The sequence below is a fragment of the Sinocyclocheilus grahami genome, unplaced genomic scaffold (genome assembly GCF_001515645.1).
Source record: "Sinocyclocheilus grahami isolate Dianchi unplaced genomic scaffold, SAMN03320097.WGS_v1.1 scaffold689.1, whole genome shotgun sequence".
Taxonomy (NCBI): Eukaryota; Metazoa; Chordata; class Actinopteri; order Cypriniformes; family Cyprinidae; genus Sinocyclocheilus; species Sinocyclocheilus grahami.
The window spans coordinates 172253-179242 of NW_015505868.1; positions in this window are offsets into that span (position 1 = coordinate 172253).

The window sequence follows — 6990 nt, forward strand, 5'->3', positions numbered from 1 at the left end:
ACAAGCATGGCTCTGAAGCTTAAGAGAGGGAGGAGTAAGTGCCTATATTTAATTAAAAATGTTAATTTATGTTCATGCTAGCCTAATACATTTTCTCTCAGCATAATTTTAACAATTTCAAGTGTTAATATTTCAAGTTATTTTGAAAATATTTCATTTCATTAAGTTATAGGATTTTTTCAAAGTTTAATGTCCATCCCAATGGACATCAGGAGTCAAGAGATATTAGCCATCACTCAGTTAGTTCATGCAAAGAAACAAAATACCTATAAGCATTTCATAGCTAAGCTATGACTTCACAATTGATTTATTTTATGTATATAACCTGTTTTTCACACAATCTTCCTTTAGAGTATAAAGTCATAGACTTCCTTGAACACCTTGTAAATGGAGAGTTATCCGATCTTGACTGCTTGGATTCAGGAAATGAGGCAGATGAAAACGAGAGTAAGTGTAGATGCTGAGAGTATAGTACAAAGTTTTATGCCTTATATAATATGTAAATTGCAGAAAATGCATATGAGGTCACGAGTGAGAACATGGAAAAAGAGTTATAGATGTGATTGTTTTGTTATTGGATAGGGCGAGGGACAGAGATAAGGGACAGTGGAGATGCATGCATGCTTGAAGAACTTGAGGTGGCAGCTGAGGTTGAGGTAGAAGAAAGTGTAATGACAGAGGATCAGGAGGAGATTACAGTGAACAGAGAGGAAGATGATCATGAGCAGATGACAATAACCAGGAAGCATGAGATTAAGTGGCGCCATAGGCCATTCACCACAATCATCTATACTTCCTTTCAGAATCATCTGATTTATGACAGACATCCCATGAGCCCATACGAATACTTCAAACAGTATGTACCAGATGCGCTCTTCGATCTGATGTCTGACAGCACCAACATCTATGCTATGCAAAGTGACACACTAGGTTTCAAACCCACCAGTTCAGGGGAAATCAGAACCCTCATTGGTCTCCACCTTGCTATGGGCGTGATGAAAATGCCAAGAGTCTCCATGTACTAGGAAGCCGGGATGGACATTGGTATTTTTCGAAACACCATGTGCCGTGACAGATTCTTCCAGCTTCGATCACATTTCCATTTGGTCAACAATTTGGAGAGGCCGGCAGAGAACAATGATGTGTTTTATAAGGTACGTCCTCTCTATGATGCCATGCACAGAATATGCTTGGAGCTTCCACTAGAGGAAAACCTTTGTGTTGATGAACAAATGGTGCCCTTTCGTGGATCTCTCTCTGTCAAGCAATACGTAAAAGGCAAGCCACACCCTTGGGGGGTGAAAATATACTTCCTGTGTGGAAAAAGTGGCATGGCCTATGATTTCCTGCTGCACCAAGGAGCTACAATGGAAGTGTCAGAGCAGTTTAAGACGCAGCTTGGAGCTGGAGTGGTGTACCATCTCAGCCAGCGCATTACAGAGGCCGACCACAAGTTGTATTTTGACAATTATTTCACAACGTACAATCTTCTGGAGCTGTTGGCTGAGAAGAAAATTCATGCCGCTGGAACAGCAAGGATCTGTCGCTTTGCCAACCCTCCTCTACAATCTGACAAAGTGATGGCAAAAATGCCGCGAGGAAGCTGCGATGAAGCTTTAAGCCGTGATGGTAAGGTCACACTGGTCAAATGGTTTAACAGCAGATCAGTCGTCATCGCCTCCAACTTTGTTGGTGTCGGCACAATGGATGAAGTGCAGCGGTGGGATAAAAAGCAGGGAAGATTTTTGAAGGTGTCCCGTCCGGAGGTGGTCAAGCTGTACAATGAAGCAATGGGAGGTGTTGACCTGCTCAATCGACTTGTTAGTCTGTACCGCACAGAAATTCGGTAAATGGAGAGTTATGTTATTATGACTGCTTGTATTCAGGAAATGAGGCAGATGAAAACGAGAGTAAGTGTAGATGTTGAGAATATAGTACAAAGTTTTATGCCTTATATAATCAGTGGCAGCAAAACGTGGAAGACCCAGTATGTCTCCAGAACCACAACCGCATGCCCACAGACCACGAGTTCAGGATGCAAGGCCTCTACCTGAAGTGCAGTATGATATGGTTGACCACATGCCGAATTATGATGAGAAGACAGAGGCCACCAGATGCAAGAGGCCATACTGCACAGGGAAAACACATGTATTCTGTGACAAATGCAACATCCACCTTTGCTTTGTGCCACACAGAAACTGCTTCAAGGCTGCTCATCGCAAATGAGAGAATATATGGGAATATCCAGCAGATGTATTTTTGTTATTTTCTATTTGTTAATAATTGTGTGATCTCTTATTAGCTTACAATGTTAAAAGTTAGCAATGCGTTTGGAAGTTCCATGATAACTGAATGCAAAACTGATTTCTTGGGGTTACATTGCCCACAATCATCCAACCCATTCAATCCGCCAACCTCTTATGTTAAAAACATAGCCTTTTTTAATCTAAGATTTCGTGGCATTTTACGTTCATTTAGTCGTGGCGTCCATTGTAATGGACATGAAAAAATACCAATAAAAACACAAGTTATCAAAAATGTTTTTTTTCCCCCCTTTATTTCTAGGCTGGAAGGGAGTAAAAATCAACTGGGAAAATATTTTTTTGCTCAGCAGAAAAAAAATCAGGTCTGAAGGGGTTAAAAACTGAAAACACACACACACACACACACACACACACATACAAATCTCCAAAAAAAAAAAAACTCAAGACACCAGAGGGTTAAAAAAAAGGATTTACTTAATTAGGATTATCACTTAATACAAAACAGGAACAGGATATCTTTCTCCATTTTTATCATTAATGCAGATATTTGTGTATATTACGTAGTTTTAAAACACGTTGAATTGTTACATCTTACTTTTTTAGCTTACTTTTAGATCATGCATGATCATTGTATAATAGCCAGAAATATGAAGTAACAGCATGAATTTACATTTGTCTAATTTCAATCGGAATACCAAAAACAATAGTGTAGCGACTCAGCTCATGAGGAAATATGAATAATTAACCATAACTAGTTATAATTAATTATTCATATTTTAGATCCGCTGTAGATATTTAGCTGACCTCTCAGGGTCAACTGTCTTGTCAATTCTAAGCAAGTTAATTTCCTGGTTAAAGGAAATAACCTTTCTTACTGTACAATTCTACAAAAGCTTGTAGCATAAATCTGCATGATTAAGTGACTCCAGTTATGAGCAAACAATGAACCACGTCAAGTGTGATACAAGTAAGGTTTTATTAACTACATAAACACTTAAACTAGTCTAACATACACATACACACACATACAGTTGGTATAGGAAAGGGTTAAAGCTTAACTCAGTACAGAAAGAGAAAAAAGGACTATGAAGTTATAGAACCATTTGCATATTCAGCAGATCTACACCTGAGTGAAACGTCAGATATTTAGTTCAAACACACCTTTGTAAAAAGGTGTCACTGATACTTAATGTATAACAATGAGAAAGATGGAAATTCCGAGCGGGAGGTGGCAATTGCTGGAGGGTTTACGACCCTTTGTCTCTAAGCATGGTAATTTGCAAATGGACTTGAATCGAAATTACTAAAGATTCTCAGGACCCTAATATATATTGCCTATGTACCAATATATAATATACACGCTTGTTTCGATCATAAGAAGGCGAATTCATAGATACTACACATGGTAGATATATATATATATGTAAGCTGACAGGAGTGTGTTTCGATTATAAGTCTGCATAACAGTATACAATTTCAAAGACCAAATACACGATGACAATAATATACCCAATGACCTGAAGGATCATGTGTGTTCATTCAAAGAAAGGTTTGCCTATGAATTAATTAGTAGAAAAGTCCATTTCTATTTCCGACTGACCTAGTGATGATGGCAGGAGAGCAGCAGATGGTTGTGAGCTCTCTGCTTTGCTCAACGGGATTTTCCCTGCTTTGCATTCTTTTGGCCAATAAACCCAGTGATATCAGCGTTGGTTGCCATGCAACCAGGGGCCTGTTCGGCTTCCTGGGGTGTTACGCATTTCGGGGGGGAAGGGTTCATGGGTCCTCATATGGCTTGTTAACTGAGAGGGGGTACAGAGTATTTGTTAAATATAAAAACAAAATATATATTGTGTGTTTGATTGGTCCAGACGCTACAGTAGTTATAAATAAAATTGTAACAAACCTTTATGGGTGTCACGATCACAATCTACATTCACCATGCCTTTCACCTCAGCAAACTACATTTCCCAGAATCCGTCCAGGCTTACGCCTGTTCATGCTCCAGGATAACCACACCTGTTTATGATTACCCTCATCAGCACCTCTCTACAAAAGCGAACACCAAACACACACTCTTTGGCCCTGTTTACACTGTCAGTTAAATGTGACCCAATTCAGATTTTTTGCTCATATGTGACACAGATCGGATCTGTTCTATGACAGTGTAAACAGGAAAAAAAAACATAAATTCGCACAGGCTATTTTCAGCTACAGGCAAAAAAACAAAAAGTGAAAAAATGCTCCAAGTAGTAATTAAACATCTAAAATGATCTTTATTTGTACATTTTCTGAGAGGATTACCTCTTCTCCGCTCGCTTCTCGCGCTGACTTTCATGCGAAGTAAGTGCATGTAACGGCGCGTGATCCCGATAAATACACACATATACAGGACTACAGTATTTCAGTATTTACGCAAACCTAATCTGTTCTGTCTTAAGTGAACGCTTGGGGAACTGTTGGGGGAAAACATCTGATGTGTAACATTATATTAGATCCGTGCATTACAGTATAGGACGTCTGTATCAGTAATGTTAATCTAACAATAAAAGAAACGCTTGCTTCTCGCGCTGACTGTCATTCGAAGTGCGTGCATATAACGGCGCTTCTGATGACGCGCAATCCCGATAAATACATACACATACAGATTTACTGTATTTCAGTAAACACGAAAACATAATCTGTTATGTGAACGCTTGGGGAACTGTTGGGGGAAAACATCTGATGTGTAACATTATATTAGATCCGTGCATTACAGTATAGGACGTCTGTATCAGTAATGTTAATCTAACAATAAAAGAAAAGAGGGAATCACTCGCTGCACATCATTTAACTGCTTTTGTCATTTTAATAATCAATTTATTTGTAATGAACACAAAGTTATTTTTACATTTGATTATTTGTTTTTCGTACATGAAAGCTTTTGTTTAGATATAAAATTATAAAGGTAATGCATTATTTGTTTCTTTCTAGGCTATTTATTCTACCGTTTTTATTATTTTTTTTGCATCTGTTCTTGTTTATAATAGCGAAGATAAAATAAAAAAATAGCTGTATTGTGATTTTTAATATAGTAATTAATAAGAAAAGATGGAGGGCTTCACTCTATAGACTTCAAACGGGTGTAGCTCAGTCATTTTTTTTTGTCCGATTCCAACAAATCATAAATCATTTTGAAGGTCTTTTTTTTTTTTTTTTTTAATTGCTCATTGTGACTTGTTTTGTCAGCACAGGTCACAATATTCTCAGGAGGAAGCACATGTTGAGGTGGTAAATGACAACAACGCATGCGCAATGTTTCAGATGGTATGGCAAGTGTAAACACATGAATCGTATATGGGTCACAATTGAAAGAACATGTAAAGAGACAGCCAAAAATATATATAGGCAACAAATCAGAATCGGACAGTTTATGTTGTGTCCATCTAGTGGTCATAAAAATAAATATAACACTTTCCAAATTGCTGTGTTCCTTTACAGCCGCTGGTTTCACATCTGGTTCTACAACTGATTCTTTGTTTTATTTTATGGTATATAAATAATGGTCATTGTCAAAGTCATTCGTTTGTGTCGGTGTACTGGCACTAAAATAAGAAAATAAATGAAACAAATTCATAAATTAAATCCGCAATCTCAGTCCTGTTATTTCATAGACAAATTTAATTTGAATGCTTTCAGTCTCTGGTGGTGTAGGTCCTTCCACTGGTGTAGGTGGTGTGTCCACCATCACTTCTGGAAACAATGGAGAGTCAGTAATGGGTGTGGCAACAGCAGACTCAGCCTCAGTGGCAGATCCCAGCAACAGCTGATCCAAGTGTCTTTTCCAGATGCTTGTCAGATGTTAGCTCAAACCGGCCCAGTGTCATATACTGTACTATCACTGTTGCTGGTACCCACTTTGGTCCTGAAGTATAGCTGCACGCCAGAACATGTTTTCCTGGATGGAACAGTCTGCTTTTAGCTTTCCTGTTTCTCCGGTGAACTTGGTTCTGTTGCTGACGAGTTACCACCTCTTTGACAGTGGAAGGTCTCAGTAAATCAAATCCAGAGCGCAACAAACGCTTCAACATCAGAGAAGCTGGAGAAACCTTTGTTGTCCTATGGCTGGTGTTTTGGTATCCCAACAGGAAATAATTAAGGCGCTGCTGAAAGCTCCCTTCTCCTTGTGATTGTCTTTAAAGCGTGTTTGATGTTTGAACCATTCTCTCTGCCAGACTGTTCGTGGCTGGGTGGTACGGAGCTGATTTAAGATGTTGTACACCACAACGTTGTAAGAACACACCAAATTCTTGTGACGTAAACTGTGGCCCAATGTCAGGGTAGCCAAAACGGCTAAACATTTCTCCCAGTTTTACTACTGTTTTCTCAGCAGTTGTAGAGTGCATAACAGCAACTTCAGGCCACTTGCTGTGGGCATCCACCACTATTAACAACATCTTTCCTTCAACCGGACCAGCAAAATCCACGTGTACACGCTGCCAAGGGGTTTCAGGTGTAACGAATCAGCTCATGGGAAATATGAATAATTAATCATAACTAGTTATAATTAATTATGAATATTTTAGATCCGCTGTAGATATTTAGCTGACCTCTCAGGGTCAACTGTCTTGTCAATTCTAAGAACGTTAATTTCCTGGTTAAGGGAAATAACTTCCTTACTGTACAATTCTACAAAAGCTTGTAGCATAAATCTGCATGATTAAGTGACTCCAGTTATAAGCAAACA